At 37.8% G+C, this 22,507-nt stretch overlaps 1 protein-coding gene across 2 annotated transcripts in view; it reads right to left on the reverse strand.

The window, feature by feature from the left end:
* Window positions 1-22,507, reverse strand: part of LOC148413670 (leucine-rich repeat and immunoglobulin-like domain-containing nogo receptor-interacting protein 2) — a 169,985-nt gene that overhangs the window by 96,493 nt on the left and 50,985 nt on the right. For both annotated transcript variants that reach the window (XM_088431477.1, XM_088431478.1), the window contains exon 3: window positions 20,595-20,695. The gene's annotated coding sequence lies outside the window, so the exon portion shown is untranslated. The remainder of the gene's footprint in view (window positions 1-20,594; window positions 20,696-22,507) is intronic.

Below are 22,507 nucleotides of genomic sequence, written 5' to 3' on the forward strand. Positions count from 1 at the left end.
GAGACTTGATGCATGGAAGTCTACAGAATAAACAACTGTACCGTGTAATACCTCTGACTGTGTCACTCAGAACAGAGCATTATTAAGGCCTCAAATTGTAGACCCACAAAATCCTCAAGAATCTATACTGCAGGAAAAATTATGTATTTTTTATACATTTGCGCAAACATATTAGAGCTGTTTGCAGCAGGAGAAATTAAACATATTAAAGGTAAAAAATTTGGATGGAGTCGAGCCAAGAGACCCTTATAAGATCTGCAACTGGTGCAAGGTGCCAAGTTTGAGCTCCATTTTGCCCAGGATGAACTGTGGAAAGAACTGTTGAGCGTTGATTAAAAAAAATGTGTCTGCATGCATTACATAGAATTCATTTAAAGGGAATGAAAGTAGCATTTGTAATATTACCGACTTAAAATAAAATCCGATTTCCCAAAAACACACCATATACTGTACCATGGTGTTCCGACCAGTTTGGAAACTTTATAATAGACACATAAAATAACTAATACATTTTCCTCATTGCATGTGGGCTCAGCATCATAGAAAGGTTTGACTTGAAACTTGCAACTCCATTGTGCATATTGGAATCCACTTTCATCATAAACAAATTGTCTTTTAAAGGGCCCATATCATGGAAGTTAAACCTGACATTACCCATGTTACAATGTTGATTACCCCTGTTACAATGATTTCTAAGCCCAAACAACCCTAAGGTCTAATTTCCCCATATCGATGCATTTCTAAGCATTCCTTGCTTATTCTGCGCTCTCAGCACCTGAGCAGAAAAACATGACTTTTGAGAGGCCTGATGACGATAGTAAGCCTCCGTATCCACGTTTTTTAGTTTTAATTTGATTCCAGAGTTGAGGAGGAGAGATTTTGCACCAGGTCGGCCAAGTAAACTGCAACATTTCTTTTATTAGTTACGTTTACTGTAGAAAATGCCCAAGTAGTGAAAATGTGTATTTCAGATCATACAGCAAGACATCAGCGGTAAATGTCAGAGGTAAACAGTTCACCTGCTGGTAAACACGTTTTGGCCCCTTCATTCACTCATTCAATGCAAGCGAGTCTCGTGAAGATAAGCGGTCAAAATGATGGATGGATCGATGTTTCACGGCCCTCAGGGATTGAACGACGTGAGGTAGCCATATGGTGAGTGGTGCAGCTTCAGTAAGCAAGATGTTTCTCTTCTTGGTTAGAAATATCGAGACCCTAAAACTCCTATTAAATAAGAAATAAACTCTCCAATGTGCCAAATGTAACTCATATGCATATATTGAACTGTGGAAAATGGGGAAAACGTCATGATCTAGGTCTTTTAAAAGGCTCAACTGTCAGTGGACGCCGGGTTTGCAGAGGCGTCTTATATGCTCAAGTAATTGGACTTTGTCAATGATACAAAAGAAGTCATCCATATTAAGAGGGAATAATTACTGGGAGAGGTTTTAAGAGGGATCACTTTAAGTGATAAGAGACGAGTCCGTTGATTTTATATTATGAAAAAAAATGCAACTTCGGATGGATGGATGGATGGATGGATGCTGACCCTGTCCACCCCTGACCACCTGAACACCTGCTGCTCTATTCTGCTTGTCTGGATTCGGATCTCGCCAGTCCCCTACTCCCCTGTCCCGGTAATATGATGCTCTGTCTATCTCTGATTGGACTCTCTGCCTTGGCTGGTCTTTGTCTGCCTGACTCCTTTTTCCCAAGTCTCTGTGTGTGCAAGCAAGCCGCTGTTTCTCTCTGAGCTAGCATCCTTTTTATTAATAAATCAAATGTTGTCCACTCTTACCTGTCTCTGCATGCATTTATGCTCGCTTTCCAACTGTTATTGCAATAGAGTACAGAAGATTATGATGATACAGTAAATATAGACCGGGGAAGGGCAACTGGCAACCATTTTGGAAATCAGACGGCATACTGTAGTGAAGCAGTTTTAAGTTGCGATAACAGCATTCACATATTGCTTACAAACCAAGAATAATTGTCTTTCAAATAAATAAGATTTGGATATGTTCACCAAATTTAACCATAAACAACTTGTCTAACGTTCGAGCCAAGATTTTAATCGACGCCATGACTATAACACCTCAAAATATCTTAACTTTTTTTTTTAAACCAGTGAAAGTTTTAACTGCTTAAGGTACGGAATATGTGTTTTGTAAATGCATATATTCAATGCTCATGTTTAAAATGTGTACAGGGGCTTAATTGGACAAGCTGCTGTTGTGACTGATGGATGGCACACCTACAACACAGGGCATGACATTTACTGTTTTATACTGCAGTGTTACACAGGTGATTGAGTGGGCCTACCCTATTGGGGGACATTGAATGACATTCATGACATACCCAGAACACACAGTTCAGCACCTACTGATTTGCATAGACTGATGCTTTTCCCCCTTTTTCATTATTTTAGTTACCCAATTGCACTGAGGAAAAAAAAAAAATCAGCCTGCAGTATATATACATTTTTTTTTATTTACCTTAAGCATTTGTAGTTGAAGCTGGGATCCTATATACATGCATTAAACATTTATATAAATCAAGATATTTTCCTCTGCTTTAATTAAATGAAACACCAGACATTAACTCATATCACTGTCGACAATTGGAATTTCTAAAATCTCGAAAAATCTTTAAAATCATCACTTCTCAGGGGACCCCAAAAATGTCATTTTTCACTCACGGCATCGCATCACAGAAGTCAGTTTGCCATTTTCAAAACTTTGACTGGTCAATAATTTGTAAAGAGTAATACCCACAGGTGTGGACTGACCAACAAAATGATTTTAAAAAATAAAACATAACATTTGCCCAAATGTGACTGGGGGTTTTGTGCCAATACAAGCAATAGTTTGCTGGTGGGTTCATGCTGACAGATATTTGAAAGATATATCAAATGAATCACAGAACACGGGAATTCAAGTATTGCCTGCAGAGATATTAAATATTAAGTGAAGTCTGAAGTTCCAAAATAATACAAATACATGAAAAGAATGGGTGTTTGACCAGCACTCGCTAATGTTTGCGATCCCATTTGTAGATTTAGCCAGTGATTATCTGTAATATCACGCACAGGGTTTATAGATAAAGGGCTACTGAATATACTGTAAGTGGACTATATTTACTCTGTCTTCCGGCACACTGAATGCAACTAAGAGACAAGTTTCTCCTTTGATCAGATGGGATTCCATTATAAAGACACATAGCCTGTTCTGGAATGCAATCTTATACATACTTCAGATGGTGCTAATAATAGACCGCATCCGCCCCTTCATGAGGGAAAAGCCTCTCGATTTGTTACCCCCACTCTCCAGCTACTATATTTCTACAGTGGCTGCTCCTTGCGCATCATGTGCATATTTACAACATGACACACATATTCATTTTTAAATCCTCCTCGCAACTGTGGCCATAAAACAAATGAAATGTTAAGAAATGTAAAGTGTAGTGCTCATCGTTCCGATCATCCAGGCAAATGACAGGATCGCCCACTCATTCTTGCACTCCCCCACCTCCTACAGGACAGCGACCCACCCATTGAGGTGACTATGAAATATGAACAGCGGAAAATTGAGATTCATCAGGCAACGCCTTCCTTGCTGGCTGAAATCTATATTCAATTCTACAGCATCTGTCATGGCAGTACCAGGCGGGTTGTGGCATGCTGGGCTTGAGAATCACTTGCGAAAATGGATGAAAAAAAATAGAATACTGCCTGTCCTTCAGGTTACCTCAGTTTATCTCCTGTCATACTGTATACCTTCTGTCATACGTTCTGGTTTTGGTTTACATATATACATATATATATATATATATATATATATATATATATATATATATATATATATATATATATATATATATCATCTTACCAGGGGGAAAAATTTTCCACAATTCACATGACAAAATCCTCTTCTTTTCTCACCCTAAAATATTATATACTAGTGTAAAATGGCATTGAGTTTCTCACACCATCCCTAATAGATACAGTGCTAGGTCTCAATGCAGACCCATTTTGAAATATCGGAATGGTAAGTAAATTAAATACTGTGTCTCATTGACTACATGAGAAATGTTTTTAAATTGATAGCATTTAAAATGTAAGTATTGAAAAAAAACATAATTTGTGCCATTGTTAATTTTTAGGATTTTAAATATGTATTTTTTCAGGTACTAGTTATTTTTTTTAATCTGGGTATCCATTTTCACAAGAGCAAACGCATGAACAAATATATGTTGAGATTTATTTAAAAATGTTATGTAATTGTTTCGTTAACCATTATTGAAATTTTATATTTATCTGCATTTTTAAGTTACTTTTTCCAGTGAAATCATTATTTTCCAGTGGCCAAAAGTCAAAGGTTTAAAAATTAAAAGCATATTTCTTTGTTACTTAATGCAAAGGTGTCCACAAAATTTTGACTGGTATTCCCCAAAATTTTATTTGTGTAAAATTGTAACTCATCACATGGTAAACTGTTCCTAATATTTTGGTCTGTTAATATTAAATTCCAATGAAACAATTTGAGTGCTCTAACGGAGGGTTACCATTTTCCATTCATGTTTTCATAATTGAATTCTCTGTGCAATAAAAGCTGATTTAATCAAGCAAACATTCCAAAGATTAATGTCACGCTCAAAGGGAATGCTCTTGTCTCATGGGATGAGACATGTGTGCTTGCTGCTGGTTTGTTAGCCAAATAAATGAAGCCAAACACGCGGTGACTATGCGGTGAAACAACATGCGTTTTGATGTCAACCCCTGCGATTGTGCATCTGTTCTTATTTAAATGTGAAATGGCTTTTCATCAGTTGCTTTGCTTGCCATCAAAAATGCATAATGGCACCAGTAAAGCTCTTTATGAGTCCACCGTGAGCAATGGGCTGTGACAGACGTGCACATGTGCAAAAGAATGAGCCTGCCCCTACCAGCTCTTCCTCATTCCGAAAAGCAGCGTATAATGAAAAAACAATCAATAAAGGAATGCACCATTTCCTTTGTGCATGCAACTTGTTTTATTGCATTTTAAAGGATTTCTAAAGATGTACGCAACACAAGGCAATCGCTCCTGCATAGAGGTACACTGGTCATGAGAATAAAGTCTCTTAAGCCAGTGGGGCAGCACGTCCGCCTCACAGTTCAGGGACCCGAGATAAAATCCACCTTGCTCTGGCATTCCTGTGTGGCGTTCTCATGCTCTCTCCAAGCCCGCATGGTTTCTCTTTGGGCACTCCAGCTTCCTCCCACACTCCAAAAACATGCATGGCAGATGTATTGCACAGACTAAATTTTCCTTAGGTGTGAACAGTTATTCGTCTCTGTGGGCCTTGCAATTGGCTGGCAACCAGTTCAGGGTGTCTCCGCCTACTGCTCGAAGTCAGCTGGGATAGGCACCAGCAAGCCTGCAACACTTGTGAGTATAAGCGGCTCTAGAAAATGAATGGATATCAGTGGTGGCCCGTCAAAGCCAGCAAGGCCTTCTCTGCTGGCCTAACAATCTGACATCACTATCATAATTATAACAAAAGTCAATTTCATGTTTTATATATATATATATATATATATATATATATATATATATATATATATATATGAATGCAGTCAGCCACAAAAACATACTCCAGTCTATTCAAGGTGTTCAGATTACATATCTGAATTATGTGCATTAGTAGGAAAAATCACTGCAATTTTTCATCTATTCGAAAACCACAGTGTTCATATTAGAATTCATTTTCAACCCACTTATTACATGCATAAAGTGGAATTGTCACTCTGCCACAGATGGAGGTGGTTCATTTGTCACTGACGTACGTCTGTGGTACTGTATGCTATCATTAGAAAACTTTGAACATGAAATCACTAAATCGAGAAGTGATCAAAACATTATATTATTTACAAGTCAATATAATTTAAATTGTATTTCAAAAATTTTCCACTAAATCCCAGCACTCTGTCAATCACCTTTGGTGAGAAGTGCTCTACACACACAAAGCGGGAGTGTTAAAGATGTGTTTATGACAACTTGCTTTTAGTGCAGGAACAGATTAAAGTTGAAATAGACTAGTTAAAGAAAACAAAGCATGAATATTTAGAAGCTGAATATTTAGAAAATACCATGGAGTCCGAACACACCCGTTTTGAAAAGTTGGTGTCCCTAAATCTTCACCAGGAAGGACACACCTACAAAATTTGATGTGCCTTTGCGTTTATGAAAAGCCCTCATAGCAGCCAACTTTCAGCATTACCCGTTTGCTTGCTTCGCTTTGATGGAGCACTGCTGTCTTGTAGTGTCTCCCCATGCTGCACTCTGACCGTAAAACAAAGCCAAACATTACACTGCTCTCGCTTTACTGTCTCGCTCATGCTCAAATGACTTCTGAGGGACCACAGCTAGCCCAGAGGAGCTAAAAAAGGTCACAGTATGGAGATGGTAGTGGTGGGGGGTTGATAGAATGGAGCCTTGCTACAAAAATGCTCTCTATTCCGAGATACATACAAGTATCTCCCAGAGCTCCAGCGCCATCCATCTGTCTATCCATTTTCAATACCACTTATCCTCTTCAGGGTCATGAGAAGTTGAAACTATCCCAGCTGACTTTGGGCAAAAGAGGATATGCATCCTGGTTGCCAGTCAGGGCAATACAATAGCAAGAGACAACCATTTACTCTTACACTCAAAACCTCACCGAGTGGGAAATGAAACAACACTGAGTGCTTAGTCGGGCAAACGCTCTATAACACTTGCCCTGATGCTCAAACTGGGGTCCCGGAACCACCAGTTGTCCATATGCCATATCTTGGGGAGTCTGCAAACAGACGAATACAGTACATACATATAAATACAGTACAGTAAATACAGTACATGCTAGCTACTGAGCCGACTTGATGATTTCCTTGCCATGTAAAATTTTGACTGCATTTACCTCTTACATGCCCTGCAATTGGCTGGCAAACAGTTTAGAGAGTACCCCGCCGAGTGCCCCAAGTCAGCTGGAATAAGCACTAGCAAGCCTGTGACCCTTGTGAGAATAAGTAGCGATTGAAAATGGATGGATGGATGGATTACATCTTCCAATTTTGTTGAATATTTGTTCAATGTGTGTCAGGGATTGGTCTGCATTACAGTAAGTCAAATCTGCTTGGCTCCTCCATTGCTGCCAATTCAATTGTTAACTTTCATGGGCACACTTTCTAGGTGCAGCTTAGGCATTGATGTTTTAGTTCTGTTGACTTCGTCAAGTCATGATGTTCCACTCTCACAAGCATTACATGTTGAGGGTGAAACAGAAGGAATGAGAATCAGCCACTCTAAATATTACGCCATGGTTGTCAGTCAAAAAAGGGGGGAGTGCTTATTTCAGTTCAGGGATGAGATCCTGCCATAAATGGAAGAAATAAGTACATTGATGTCTTGGGCAGAAGATCGGCAGCTTAAGTGCTAGCTTCTTTTATGTTTTGTCTCCAAAAACCTCAAATACCTCAAATGAAGAAAATTGCATAGCAGCAAAGTGGCATGTTGGCTGGCTTTATCGGTAATGGACTCAACGGGGGGGGGGGGGGGGGGGGGGGTCAGATGCTTGTCCATTTACACCCGCTGTCGAACCAGTTGTCAGTCTCAGCCAGTCACAGTGCTGAGAGCGGCACCTAATTACAATCTATGATACGTACAAAAAGAAGAAACGAGAATGGAAAAGTGCTGTGTGCAAATGGCTTCCATAATAAAGATCAGTCAGTGGAATTAAAATAAAATATTTGCTCCATGCAACAATAGTCCAATGACAACATTCTGATAAATATTGTGTTTGTGAAATATGAACTAAGCAGTGGAGGGCATCAATTTTTATCCATTTCTCGGGGTGGCCATTTTGCCACTCGAACGACAGAAAATAGTATCACAGTGCCTAAGCCTTAAGGACTGAGACTTGTTCATGTCATGACCAAAAACCAGATAAAAGGTAAGACATGACCAAATCCAATTGAACTCTAATCCTTAAAAATAATACATTTCAGGATTATATTTTACTTCCATTTTTTACTTTCACTTCAAAGCATGTTTAAATTTTACCTACCCCTAAGTCTCTAATTGTAACCCCAATCAACTAACTCCTATTTTCAAACTCTCCTAAGTCCTAACCCCAACAATTCAAGGGACCCCATCGTAGAAATTTAACTTTTTAAACAGCCCAAAAGTGTGATTTTCCTTCATTGAACTATTGCTTCATGTTCTTGCGCCTTTGCACTCTCAGCAACAAACACGTAATTTCAGAGTAAGAAGGAACACCCTTATACTGCCCTTTCACCACCCCGTACCATTTGTTTTTCTTCTTCTACTAACTTCTTACTCTTCTCAATTTGAAGTACTGATTACATCGCTTCATGACATTGTAAGATCACAGTTCCGCACTTACAATAAGTTTACACACCCCAAGGTTATGTTACCGTTTTTTCTTTGTTATTTTTGCATGTCTGGTCCCCTTCAATTGGCTTTAGAATGACATAAAAAAGGGGCACAGCAGCCTCATTGTGACAGGTGCAGGCAAGACGTTTCACTCCCTGGTTGGATAGGTACCTACCGAAAACCTCATATTTCATGAGAAATTGAATTGCAACTGTGCCAGAGGTAAGATTTCATCATTTATATGCATGTATTTACAGTGCAACATTTAAAATACAATAATATACAGTATATCCTTGAAGTTTGACCCTCCAAACTCAATCCCGAACTGAAACTCTTAAACCGAGCCCTTTTAGTGTAACTCTAAACCCAACACAACCCTTCTACCCTTATAGATCGTGTTCAACTTCCAAAGAAAGCACTCTTGTGATTATTACGATGGCAAATCCAATTGACTGGAACAAGCCAATGCCGTAAAAATTAAAATTGACAAAGCAATTTCACAGCAATCAAGTCAATAGACAGAGCAGTATGCCATCAGTCAAGGTGTCATAAAACACACACCTTTAGTATTTCCGCTAAAGACAACCGTACATAAATGCCTGATACGTGCGACGCTGCTTTTATGTGGCAGCGAATTATGTCGTATGATTAATGCTGATTTAATAAGCACTTTGTGAGTCGCTTGGCCAAGGAGTCAAACAACATTCCACCAGGGAAGTTAAAGGAAAGTTTGTTTGTTGGATGTGGAACTGCTATTTAACGCCTTAAATCATCTGAGGATACATCATTTTTAATTAAACACTTGCGGTCATAACTTAGCCCTCGACTTGGTAATGTGCAGGATTTTTTATTTTTTTGTGAAGTGGAGTAATACCATTTTTGGGGTTTCAGCTTGAGAGATTGTTCTCATTTTCAGTTTTCACCTTTAGTCAAAAATGTTGCATTCTTAATTGATATTTGATACATCACTTACAGGCTGGCATAGCTTAAAATTGATTTGATTTTTTCCCTCAAAATTTTCTGTCATAGAAACAAAAAATCAAATACTATAAAATACACATACATCAAGAAGACAGGCTGCTTGTTAGGCTGTTTGTTTTCTGCCAATTAGTGTACAGTGTATGATGCAGGAGGGAGCCTTTCATTTATTATCCACACATAACAACGCACATGTCAGATTGAGCTCACACAAGAATCCCCCGGCCGTCCCAGGAGATCTTTTACAGCCCGGAAATGAACCCATGGCTAGGTCTGATGCATGATACCTATCAATAGACTGAGAAAAGGGAGGCCTGCTAACATGTCTTCAGAGGACCTCTAATTTACATAGTCTGTTAGCTTAGGGGAAGTCAAACCAGACATGTTTTTTCAATAATAGGTTCTATGTCCTACCTCTAATACAAACATGACATTATGATTAATATTGTGCTTGTGGAATCTGTTAAACGGGGAGTAAAGTAAAAATAACAATTCTATTTGATTCAGTAGTCTAAACACAGTAGCTTGATAAATGCGCTTTGAGAAGATGAATTATACCGCAAAATTCATCGGTTTCCATTCATCTCAGGGGGTGGCCATTTTGCCACTTGCTATCAACTGAAAATGACATCAAAGTAGCATGCTTGTATTTCATATTGAGTTTTAGCATTGGGCAGCTGCTAGCGCCTCTATTTCACATACACATAAAGCTTGAGTCAACTAGTATTCCACTGCACGTAGCTTTAGCCAGCTAGCATGAACGTAAGACATTCACTGTTGGCGTTATTCACTGAGAAAGCCTACAGGCCACATCTATTTTACATTTCGATGCACTCTTTGGACTTTTACACACACACACACCCACACACACACACATATATATATATATATATATATATATATATATATATATATATATATATATATATATATATATATATATATATATATATATATATATATATATATATATATATATATATATATATATAAATATAAATAGAACAGATGTAGTAATAAAAGTGTGATGAAATCTCTTGGGACTAAAAACTCTCAAGCTCATTAAAGTAATAGCACACACACAGGCACAGACACACCGATACAAGGTCTGAACATCTGCTGTGATAATAGCTTCACTTATGGAAATAGAAAAACATAATTACTCTTTTTTTTTTCTTTTAAATGACACGAGCAATCAAGTGGAATCAGTTGTTGTGAGCACAGACTGTCAATGGGATTTAACACCGCAATTTGGTGAACAGGCGTGGGCAAAAGTGGAAGAGATTGTGTCTTCGACAGATATGTCATCAAGAGAAGCCCTTATTGTCAGGAAGGATACTAAAACCAGGGGCAGTCAATCGGAGAAGAAAGATCTTCACCTGAAGAGTGAAACCATTCATCCATCCATCTATCCATGGCTTGCAGACCTACTACCTCTATTTACCTGGCCATTGAAACATTATTTGGAATGCTCATTTTTACTTCAATAGTCTGACCAACATCTATTAAATATACAGTAGAAAAGTATCTGTTGAATCGTTGACTAATGTTGAGATAGAATCACCTGCACACTATCATCTTAGTTTTTCACTTGTCTTTAGTTTGGTAAGGAGTAAATTGTATTCATTTGTTTTCACTTCATCGACTTGCTTCACTCCAGGAAGGTTGCCTTAATTTCATGCTCTCATTAACATTTATCTTTTATGCTTTTAATCTCTTCTTCATTGGCAAAGCGCTTTAGTAGAGCTGGCGTGTAGGCACACTTGGAAAGCTTGATACTTACAAGAAAGAAATGGGTATTTTGATTAGTTTGGGAAGAAAACAGAGTAAAACTTTCACCTATGATAAAAATATACTGTGTATATATATATATATATATATATATATATATATATATATATATATATATATATATATACTGTATATAAAGTGAAAAGTGAGAATTGAGGAAGGAAACATTGAATTTTTGGGACTACTTTTCCTTGTCCGCCTCAAAGTTCAGGGACCCGAGATCAAAATCCACCTCGCTCTGGCCTTCCTGTGTGAAGTTTGCATGTTCTCCCCTAGCCTGCGCGGGTTCTCTCCGGGCACTCTATCTTCTTCTTAAATTCCAAAAACATGCATGGCAGGTGAATTGGACGCTCTAAATTGTTCTTAGGTGTGAATGCAGAGTGTTGAGCAGCTTTCAGTACGACATCAACTCAAACACGTTGCGTACATAAATAAAATGGTAATGCAAGCACGGTCAAATTCTCACTGGCACAGAGAAAAATGAAAAAAAGAAACAGTGTAGAGATTATTGTCTGTGTTCAAACTAAACAATCACATTCAAACTCAAGTTCAACAGTATTCATAATAATTAACACCAGAAAAAAAGTTCAGCAGTTCTTGTAGGCTTTCCTTGACATCTTCTAGTATAAGCCTCCAAGCACTTTCTCCTGGTCTTGTGCTGGTTCCTCATCCAGGAGTCAGGCAATATTTTGTGTTTACTGACAACAGTGTCCTCCAAATGAGCTTCTCATGCCTCTCTAGTCAATAATTCAACCCAGACGTGTTTACTTGCGGAGGCGCTCTACTTTTGTGGGGTGCATTCGGTCGGCCCGTCAATATTTCACGAGGAGAGGTCGGGATCACGCCACAGCGAAAACATTGCACTTTCTGCTTGAAAATTATTCACATTTTTACTTTTACACGTGCACGCTCGTAAATGAGGACAAAACAGGAAGGTCAGAACAGGCCATGATGCGAAAGTGAGTGTTTAGTGAGCGCTTAAATTTTGTGGGGGTCATTTTTTTTTCTTTCTTTTAACATTTTGAATTTTATTTTTATGTATTTGTATTAAAATGGTAATACTTTATTAAGGCAGTAAAAAAATATTTATTTTCAATAAAATCTTGATTTTATTCTAATAAATTGAGAAATATTGTAAAATTGCACCTTATTTTCTGGTAATATTGTGACTTTTTTTTTAGTAAATTCTCACATATTTTCTGCTGATATTATTATTAGTGTTATTATTATTATTTTACTAAGACTGCTCTTATTATCCTCAAAATAGTGTGTGTGGGTTTATTTTTCCTTTTATTGGTCCATTCATTTTTTTTTACCTATTTTTTCCCCTCCCACTATTGGTATTTTGATTTCCTGTGAATGAAATGAAATAAACTTTCATGGTGTTGAATAGCTTGTTTTTATTTAAACGAAATAAGTGTGATCCATCAATCCATCCATTTTCTGTTGTCGCTTATCCATATTACAATTGCAGGGCTGAGAAGAACAACAATTCACACACCCAATCACACCTAAGGACAATTTAATTTGTCCAATGCATGCATGTTTTTGGAGTGCGTGAGCTTCGATAGGCACCGGCAAGCCTTATACCCTTGTGAGGATAAGCGGTAAATTCATGAATTAATAACATTTTTTTTTTCCCCGCCACGGCGAATCAACTGTTTAATAGTAAAATTTTAATAGTATGTTATTTTTTTGATCCTATATATTTTAAGTACTTTTTCAGTGTTGTTTCAACCTTCAAATTGAAACTAGAGTGAGACATCAAATTTCCTGATATTTAATTCATGCTGCTCTGTCGACAGCACAAAAACTGGAAAACTTTCATGCCAACACGAGCCTCTATGCACTTGTTTGGGAATTTGGACATACACGTACGCACATGTAGGCGGAACAAGTCAAGTAGTTTCAAACCAACAGTGATGATAGATACCCTTTTTACAATGTGCTGTGCATTAGTCTGCCAAATTGCAAAAGGTAAGTCTAGCCTACCTGTGGGGATTTAAACCACACCTTGTGCCTGACTTAAACTAGACTCAAATATAGATTCCAACCGGCTTTCCTCTTGTAATATTGACATCTGACCTTAAATTGACATATAAAATCAAGGGCTAGTGTGTCATAAATACTTGAGTCACAACAGCGTCACACACCTTTGACCTTAGGATATCAACACCTTTGTCAGACTCCTGACCTTATCAAGGAGCGCGCGGCAAATATTTAAATGTATCCTATGTAGACATAAGTGCAGAATTCTGCGGTCCCGCTCTTGACACACGGTACACATTGACTATTCATATTGGAAACGGCCTTGACAACGTGACCTTGAAATAATGACTACTTTCGGGCAGATGGCAACTGGAATACGTGTTTTACATTTGATTTCAAGTGACTCCTTGAACGACATTCTTTATGCTGTTATTTCCTCGTTAGATTACCACTTATAGCACATGCATATATATATATATATATATATATATATATATATATATATATAGTTAGTCAATTTTTTTACTCATAATTAGTGTATTATTATGACTTTATCGTCACATTTGTACACGACAGAATAGGCCGTTTAAGCCGAACGCCTGGACGGGCACAAAGCGATTCGTTTAGCGGCGAGAGAAAGCAACTGTTAGCCGACAGCGTAACGCGGCGAGGCAACATCTGGCGCTTGATGGATGTTTCCACTTAACGAAACCCGCCCGCTTCACAAGCGCACGTGTTTATGGTGCGCTTGACCTCTTTTAGGACTCATTTCGAGGCAATTTCTCGCATGGTCGAATCAAACGTTTTATTTCATTGGATTGTGCTTCTTAACTGCCATTTCCCTTCATGTGGCTCAAATGAGAATTGCCACACAAGTAGTTTTTATTTTGACATTATTATTCGTCAAATTATGCCGTCTCGGATTATTTGGTTTGTCCTTTATTTGGTGTCTAATCCTATTTGAAAACTTTTTGAAGGCTTTAGATACTATTTCAAGATCATAACTCTTCACCAACTTAGAATCCCAATTTGAATCACTAATTGGCCAATTCCAGTTATTAACTGCAGTCTGTGTGTTTGCTCTTAGCAATATCATAGAAGATGGATTGATGTGGTGCTCACCAAAACTTTCAAATCTAATTCAATAACTGGTCGCCGTTTTCCCAAACTAAAAGCAAATCTTCGTAAATATCTTTTGTTGAATAAAGACGAAATGTAATCAGCTTACTTTCACAAAGGACTGCGGACGTGTTTGCAACAACAGTCATGGGACATGCAAACCCTTCTGCTATGGTAAGGTGACAGCTCATGGAAGGGATTTGTTTATCCACTTAACTTTTCTTTAATTTGGTGTCTGTTTATTTGTTTATTTGTTTTAGTCGGTTTTGGTTCTCCTTACAGTGAGGCCATAAAAGTCTGTTGCACTACATAACACAAGTTCACACTCCTCCATCGAATCAAGTGGGAGGTTCATGTGTCGCATTTCATTTGCCAGAGTAATGAGCGCAAAATAGAAGAGGTAAGGTGAGGGCCTCACCCCGTCTGTTGATTACAAACCATTCCATGGCTGCTCACACTCGATCGCATCCATCATTACGGACGAAAGACCCTCACCCCAACCCCCACCCACTTCACCGTCATGTATATCATCGAATTAAAGAGCTTTGTTCATCTTAAACGTGTGAGACTGTGAGCTCGTGTGAGCGCTGTGTTTCCATGGAAACGCATTACCGCACATCAAAGAACTACAACGTGAGACCAAGATGGTGTATCACCTCAATCAAGCCAATCATGGCTGACATTTTCACCTGAGGCTTTCAAATGAGGGTTGGGGTCAGTTCCAAATTATGGGTTTGAAATAGGGCTTGAAGACAGTGTTGGGATTTCTACTGAAAATGTCAAAACAAGATTTAGGCTTCAAATAGGGTTTCAAGTTAAGGTTTCCACAAAAGTTATAGGATTTGAAAGTAGGTTTTTAAGTCTAGATTTTTTTAAGTTTGGATTTCCACCCACAGTGAAGTATTTGTGCGGATGGAAGTTTAACTCACCCATTGATACCCTGACCCTAACATGAAACCCTAACCTTGGCTTTACCTGTTGTGCACACTGATAGGCAATGGACTCTCCAGTATGGTGAATAGCAAAGTGCAGTCAGGTGAGATGTCATTGTGATGGGAACATTATGTGACTGGCCAACAACTGGCTTGGTGCCAAAAGCCAGAGAAAAGGTGTGGAAAGACTCTACTTGCACTTTCTTTTTCCACGCTCAATTATTGAAATGCGCAAAAATAAAACACCTGCACAGGAAGGTGTGCTTTAAACAGCTGACCTTAATTTGACTCCAGAGCTGAAACGCAATGAGTAGTTTCAACAATTTCTATTTTTTTTTAACTTGCATTGACTAGTTGCTGAATGATGTTGATCATATTTCCCATTACAGTCCTATATATATCAATTTTTTTTTTAATCTCACAAGAAGTGCATGAGAGCAGTGCCGTAAACTTTGGACTTTGGCAGTGGGTTTTGTGTGATAGGAAAACAATCTCAAACCTGCAACTTTGAAAAAAAGAAATTGAAATTAAATTGAAATCCAATTTTCAAACCCAAACCCAGATATTAGTTGTCTTTGACAAGCACATTGGACAACATTAACTCTAGTTTTAAACTGAAATTACTTGAAACCTCAATATGGAACTCCAACCTTGCCCTGTGTAAAACCTGACTTGAACCAAAGAACCCTATTTTGAAACCCAATTCCCAAAACCTGACCCTGGCATGAAATCCTACTTGGAAACCCTTAAGCCTGATTTAAAACTCCACTTTGCAAGTTTAACACACTCACACAACTTTGGAACATAACTTAGACTTGGAATCTTAACCTAAATGAAAAATAAAACAAGACTTGCTTGAAGCGAGGCGAGAGATCTCAAAATGAAACTAAAATTGGCTTGAAACACTATGTTGACACATAACTGGTTTGAAACCCTACTTCCAAAAACCCTATTTTTCTTTGAAAACCTGTTGATACTTTGCTTTGAAACTTGTCCAGGCTAGGCTAGCTTGATTAGCACAAGATTTCATCAAAATGCTCTTGTAATAAAGACATCTCAACGAGCCCCTAAGTCAGTAAAGAACAGATGGGAGAGCAGCCCGTGGTGCGTTCAATGACAATCCTTTTTAATTACAGACATCATTAGTCGAGCTTTGCCTCGAGCACCTTTTTTTTTTCACTAAAATCTGTTACTTTTTTGTCGATTTGTGTGAAGCTGCTGATCCATTTCTTCATTTTAACGTTTTAAGTTCACTCGGCATAAATTGCTGCTGTTATTGTTGTGCGTCAATCGAGCATCTGGCACTTGAGTGTTTGTTTGGATTGAGTGTGAGTAAAAAAACAATCATTATGAGCTTTACAAGGACAAACACATTTTTTTTTCATTTGAATGAAAGTGCTAGCCTGTTGAGTACAATTGATTAAAACGACTCATATTTGGCAGAATATTTAGTGTTACAGTGTTTTTATCAAGATTTCAAAAAGTACTGATATTTTGTATGAAAAATCAAATCAATATTTCTTAAAACTAAAGTAGACATTTTAAATTCACTTAAATAAATAAAAATATACAAAAATAGACAGTACAAAACGAGGTTTAATTCAGTTTAGACTTTTGTTATAATTCATCATCATCACCATAAAATGGTTATTATTATTACTAATAGTAGCAATACTACTACTATTTGTAGTAGTATTAGTGCCTATTATGTATTAGTGCCTATTATGTTTTCAAATTATTAAAATTTAGGGTGTGTAACCTACATCTCTACCAGTATCTACATATTTTTGAGAGGTTTTGTATACATATGACTTACAACTCATATACTGTACATTATCAAATCTAGATGTGATTTTGCAGTTAAGAATTTTCTCTATATTTTATCTGTGGGCTATAACATTATATGTTTTGATACAATAAAATGTTACCTTGCGCCTAGTCAGCAAATATAAACATTTGAGGCTTTTCCCCGTCGTGTATTTTATGGCAGCAGATTATTTGGAATCGATGCGGCATACAGTAGATCCACTCTGTTGTCATAAGCGCTCCAGGAGGCCGTGTCCATTTTGTATCACAGCTATCAATAAGACTCTTAGCACACACTAGGCGACATTATTCTGTTCATCTCGACGGTAATGCCCCTGCTCCCCCCCACCTTCCGCAAATAGGCATCCGGCACTGGGGGTCCACTGTTTTCCTGGACACTTCCTGTGGCAAATGACACAAATCTCTCTTCACCTTGCTTTTAATCTCCTCCCTGTGCTCCAGATAAAAGTCTTTTTTCCCCTCGATATAATCATAGCCGGAGCGGCACCAAATCAAAACGAAATGTGGTGGTCACAGATTATACCCACATATAGCATACACACAGGCATCTTTTGAAAACCCTTTCAATATACGCAGGTGAAAGTGTGATTCATTTGTCACCGAGCATGTTAGCAAGTTAGCATTTTAAAGCCTTTTTTTTACATCTACTTTAAAGACTGTTAAGTAGCTTCAGTAATTTGTTTCTGAATGCATAAAAACAAAGTGCTAAAAGCATGTGCAAAAGCTGAAGAACATCTTACTGAATTAAGTTCATTGAAAGAGTGGATATGTTTGAAAAGTAAAGGGTGACACAAATACAGGAACGTTCTAAAAATCCTAAATAAAAGCAAACGTGAGGGAAGAAAAAAATATTCATAGTACTATAATTGAAACCTTAACACATACCATCAAAAACGTTGTGCCTTTTTTATTACCTCCTCTAGATGACGTCCTTCTGTGCGAATGCATCCTGAAAATCTGCTGTTGAGATTTCTCATTGACCGCTGCAACGTTCAGGCTGGGATACTAGGAATTTTATCCTCAATTATCTGTTTTAAATCATTCAGAGGTCTTGGTTGAAGATTTTTCACCTTACCCTTGAGATAGCTCAACAATAAATGAACAGACAAATTTGGCTATTTAGGGGACCAGAAAATGAGCAAACTGAGCAATTCTCATTCACCCTCAATTGATTTCAATGCAGTGTGTGATGTTATGCCATCCTATCCTATATAAAAAGAGAGTAATGCAAAGATATTTTTCTAAAGAGCATCTACAAACTGTGCTTTCTAAACAGAGTTTTTAAAAGTCATCCAGAATTGTTCAAAAAATAAAAATAGAATGATTATCAAATATTTGTGTGAACCATACGGTTTCAGTGTACAACACGATCGCCGTGACCATCCAATGAGCTCATCAGTGTGAAAAACACAAATCTAAAATGTGCCTTTATATGTGCATGAGCAACGTTTTATGTCTGACTCAAGTGTAGCCTTGACAAAGGAAAATGGCTTTGCCAGGTCCAAGAACATGCGTTGGCGTGATGATAACGACAGTGAGCAAGGTGATGAAGGCCTTTGGACAAGCTTAGTGTGGACATTTGTGTGTGCGTGTGTTAGTGTGTGAGTATGTGCATGTGTGCTTGCATCATATTCAACAAAAAGGTGTTTATTGATCCTTTATGAGTCACGTTATTGCATCACGATTGAAGCCTAACATATAGCCCTCTCCTTTCTTCAAACGCACAGGCATGAAACGGCCATTTTAAACTGTAACCCGTACTTGAAGCAAGAATGTAAAATCCTTTACCTGAAATCCTTATTTGAATTATCTGGGAACACTAATTACAGGCTAGGATGCACAGTTTTTTGTCACCAAAATTTTGGGGTCAAAAATGGCAAGGGATGCATTTCCAGTTTTGGTCAAAAGACAAAAAACTAAAACAAAACATCTGAAAATATATGTTGTGATGTCAGAAAAAACCACCAAGCATTGGTTCAAAAGTTCAATTCATTCATTCAAAAGTTGGAGAAAGGTGTTGCTTGCTATCCCTGGCTTGAAGCCCTAATTTAAGATCAAAACTTCCCAAACCTTCAAGAGTACATGAACTCTTTATACGTTTTATGTATTTGTGTTTGAAATGCTTTAATTTTCTTGAAACCTTGCTTTGTCATGGAACAACAATTTGAAATTCAATGATTGACTTTAACCCAGATTTTTTTTTTTTAATTTACACAAAAACCTGGTTTACAAAAATATTTTACATGCTTGAAATCTGAACACCAGACACCCCAGTTTGAAATTCTAACATTTGCTCAAAACCGGCGGAATATAAAACCTTTTTAGTTGCTTTTTGTCATGCAGTTATGCAGGCATACCTAATTTTGTGTCTGTAGCGCCGATTGTGTATGTTGCCGTTGTTTTTCCCTTCCTTTCTGTCCCTGTTTGAGCGTTCCAAGTTAGCATTCTGAGCATCAAACTAATCTGTGAGTCACTGAGTCCTATTTCCAGTCGCACTGTTTATGCCAAAGGCGGCATTAGAGGGGGAAAAAAAGAAAGGGAAATCTCATGAGGGATTTGTGGCGAATAAAAAAGCTATTAGGATAGATTAAAGTTATTTGAAACGTCCAGTACAACACACAAGGACTCCAATGGTAATACTGGTTTTAATGGTGAGACAAAAGAAGCAGTGGAAAGCTATTTGAAAAGATCTTTTTTTCTAGATGCATTAGTTTTGCATATCGGAGATATGCATCAGTCACTATCTCGAACCTTTAACTGTGGCTTGAAACCAAAATTCAAAACCTTAACCCTTGCTTTTGGCTGAAAAAACTCATTTTAAACTCACACAACAGTACAGCTTTGCGTAAAAATCCAAAATTGGCATTCCATCTTATGATAACCTAATTTTGAAATATCCTATCCCACCCTTAGTCTCAAATACCAAAGACTTGAAACCCGTGTTTAAAAGTCACATTTTAAACGTTATTCATGGAACGGAAGCCTAGCCTAGGTTACCTTATCACTCTAATTTGTATGCCTCTTTCGTCTTTGAAATCATAACAATGGGCTGAAAACCTAATTTGAAACCTTTAGCCTACCTTGAAGCAAATTTAAAACCTAAGATCTCCTTTGGAATCTCGCCTGTAACCATCCTTACATGCCTAGTTTAAAACCCTACCTCGAAACCACATTTTTAACATTGACCTTGATTCAAAAAGTCTTCCCTTAACCTTAACCCTAGGCTATTTTCTATGATCAGGATCGCCATTAAGTTTTTGATGAGCTTGTTGGTGAGCTTTGAATAAATTGTGTGAAGAGGACGAAACTATCAAAAACATACAAGACAGTTCCCCTCGAGGACTGGTTTTGGACACCCTTGTCATACAGTAAATCCAAAACAGACCTGGAGCCTTTCTTTCAAACCTTTTATCAATTTAACAAATAAGTTTTGGATGTGGACATTTACAGTATGTCATTATCATATGCGTAGATTAAACTTTATATTCTTGTCATTGAGTCACACAACTCCAAACCACAAAATGGCAATCGCGTCTTGTCTCACCTGCAAGGCAAACCGAGATCAGAATACTCTTCGACCGTTAAAGACGTTGATCCGAGACCTGGGCTTGCGTGGTACGCTCCTCGCAGGTTCCTGTCCGCAGGCTGAAAAGCAGAAGAAACAAATGAGATGCGACGTGGCGAGTGAGCTCGCCCACTTGGACCAACCGAGCCGCCGCAAATGCGCCGCCATCCGGAATAAAACAATTCTGGAAGAAATGTCAGTCCGAGCAAGAGCGGGAGACAAACCCGCAGTCCTTGCATGGCCGACTCGTTTATTTTTCAACCTAAACGGCAAGAAAAAAAAAAAAAAAAACGCGTTGGCTCGATGTGCCATCGTGGCCAGGTGAGAGGACAAGCAAGTGGGATATTTTTTTTTTTTATTCTTTACTTGGGAAGCTCCAGAAACAACGCTGTCTTTGCTCTTCCACTCCTACTCCATTTTTCCCCCTCATGTACACTCCTAAATGTTCATGAGTAAATATACTTGCCCTCTCAGTAGTTCTGTTATATTGTGGGTAAAAATGACTTTTTTGAACTGTTTAACCAATCAAGATTTAAGTTTGGCAAGCTCCTGAAATGACAAAAGCTAAACTTTGCTGATGTTTTGTTACATTTGTGTCTTTGGTACGCTTAAGCATGTTCAGCACTCCGAGAAAATAATATTTGATGTGTCCCTGCTGCTTTAGGTGTGTGTCCCCGCCTTTGATGTCTGAGAGATTATCGTCTGCAAATCTGTCAATCCCTTTATTGATTATGTCTTTGGAACTTGGGCGCGGACATCCAGAAAGTGATTAGATGGAAAGGGAGGGGGGGACTGCTACTGTTATGCTTGCCTGTGGTGTTCCCTGAAAAGAATACACACAATCGCACTTATCCAAGAGGACATTTTTCAAACAGGAACTATGGCTGTTCAAACTGTTACTTTTGCAACTTTTAAGCATTTTTCATCTATCATTTGGAAATAAAAGACGACTATAATGTTGAAATATTGATGTTACATTTTTCCATTAATTTTCTGTTGTTGTTGCATATCAAATCAATGGTTAAATCAACAACTCTTCTGCCAATTGCACCTAATTAGTGCTGGCCACTTTTCCTCGATTGCTTTAAGTCACAATTAATCAAAGGATTCCACATAATCGACACAATCTTCTTGTACGTGTTTTTTTAACATGGGCAGTTGCTGATCCACCGCCAGGAGTGATTTGAGTGTGTTGCCACGCGGCAATTTGCGAGGAGGCTTAATTGAAGAAAAGGCTTAATGAGGCTCCCCAGAGGATTGGAATCTGGGCCTCATAAATAGCTCAGGTAGAGAAAGACACGGTCAACAGGATCAGAGTACAAGCCTGCGAAATTGCCATGAGAGAGCTTAGCTGCTACATGATGTATTTAGTTTATAATGCTGTTACTGTCTTATGTTTTTATTTATTTATGCAATCTTAAAGAGACATTTTGGTGGATTGATTTTTTTGTTTTTTCAACATTTAGGGCATTTATTAATGCCTTATTGTTTTCAAGTTTACTGTGTTATAAAATTTGCATTTTTTCAAATTATTTGTGCGTCTTTTATGATGTGATTAAAAAAATACCTATTCATTCAATAATTAATTGGGGAAATTCAATTAAAACTGAAACAATATGTTGTCGAAAAAGAGTTCAACCCGTGCAAAACCAGAATAAGTAATAATTCATTTTTTATGCAATATTTTACAATGTTACATTGACAGAGTCAGTGTATTACACCATGGAGTTAGAATATGCAGTGATCTAAACCTGAATCATATCAAAATAATATAACTATTTCATGTTGTAATTCTTTTTTATCTGTGTCCAGAAGATTTTTGGGGGGTGACCAGAAGTTGCTAATCTACAATATTTGTGAGCTGCTCATTTTTCCAACCGACAGGCACAGAT

Source organism: Hippichthys cyanospilos, chromosome 13 (genome assembly GCF_059441005.1).
Source record: "Hippichthys cyanospilos isolate Australia breed blue-spotted pipefish chromosome 13, RoL_Hcya_1.0, whole genome shotgun sequence".
NCBI classification, from domain to species: Eukaryota; Metazoa; Chordata; class Actinopteri; order Syngnathiformes; family Syngnathidae; genus Hippichthys; species Hippichthys cyanospilos.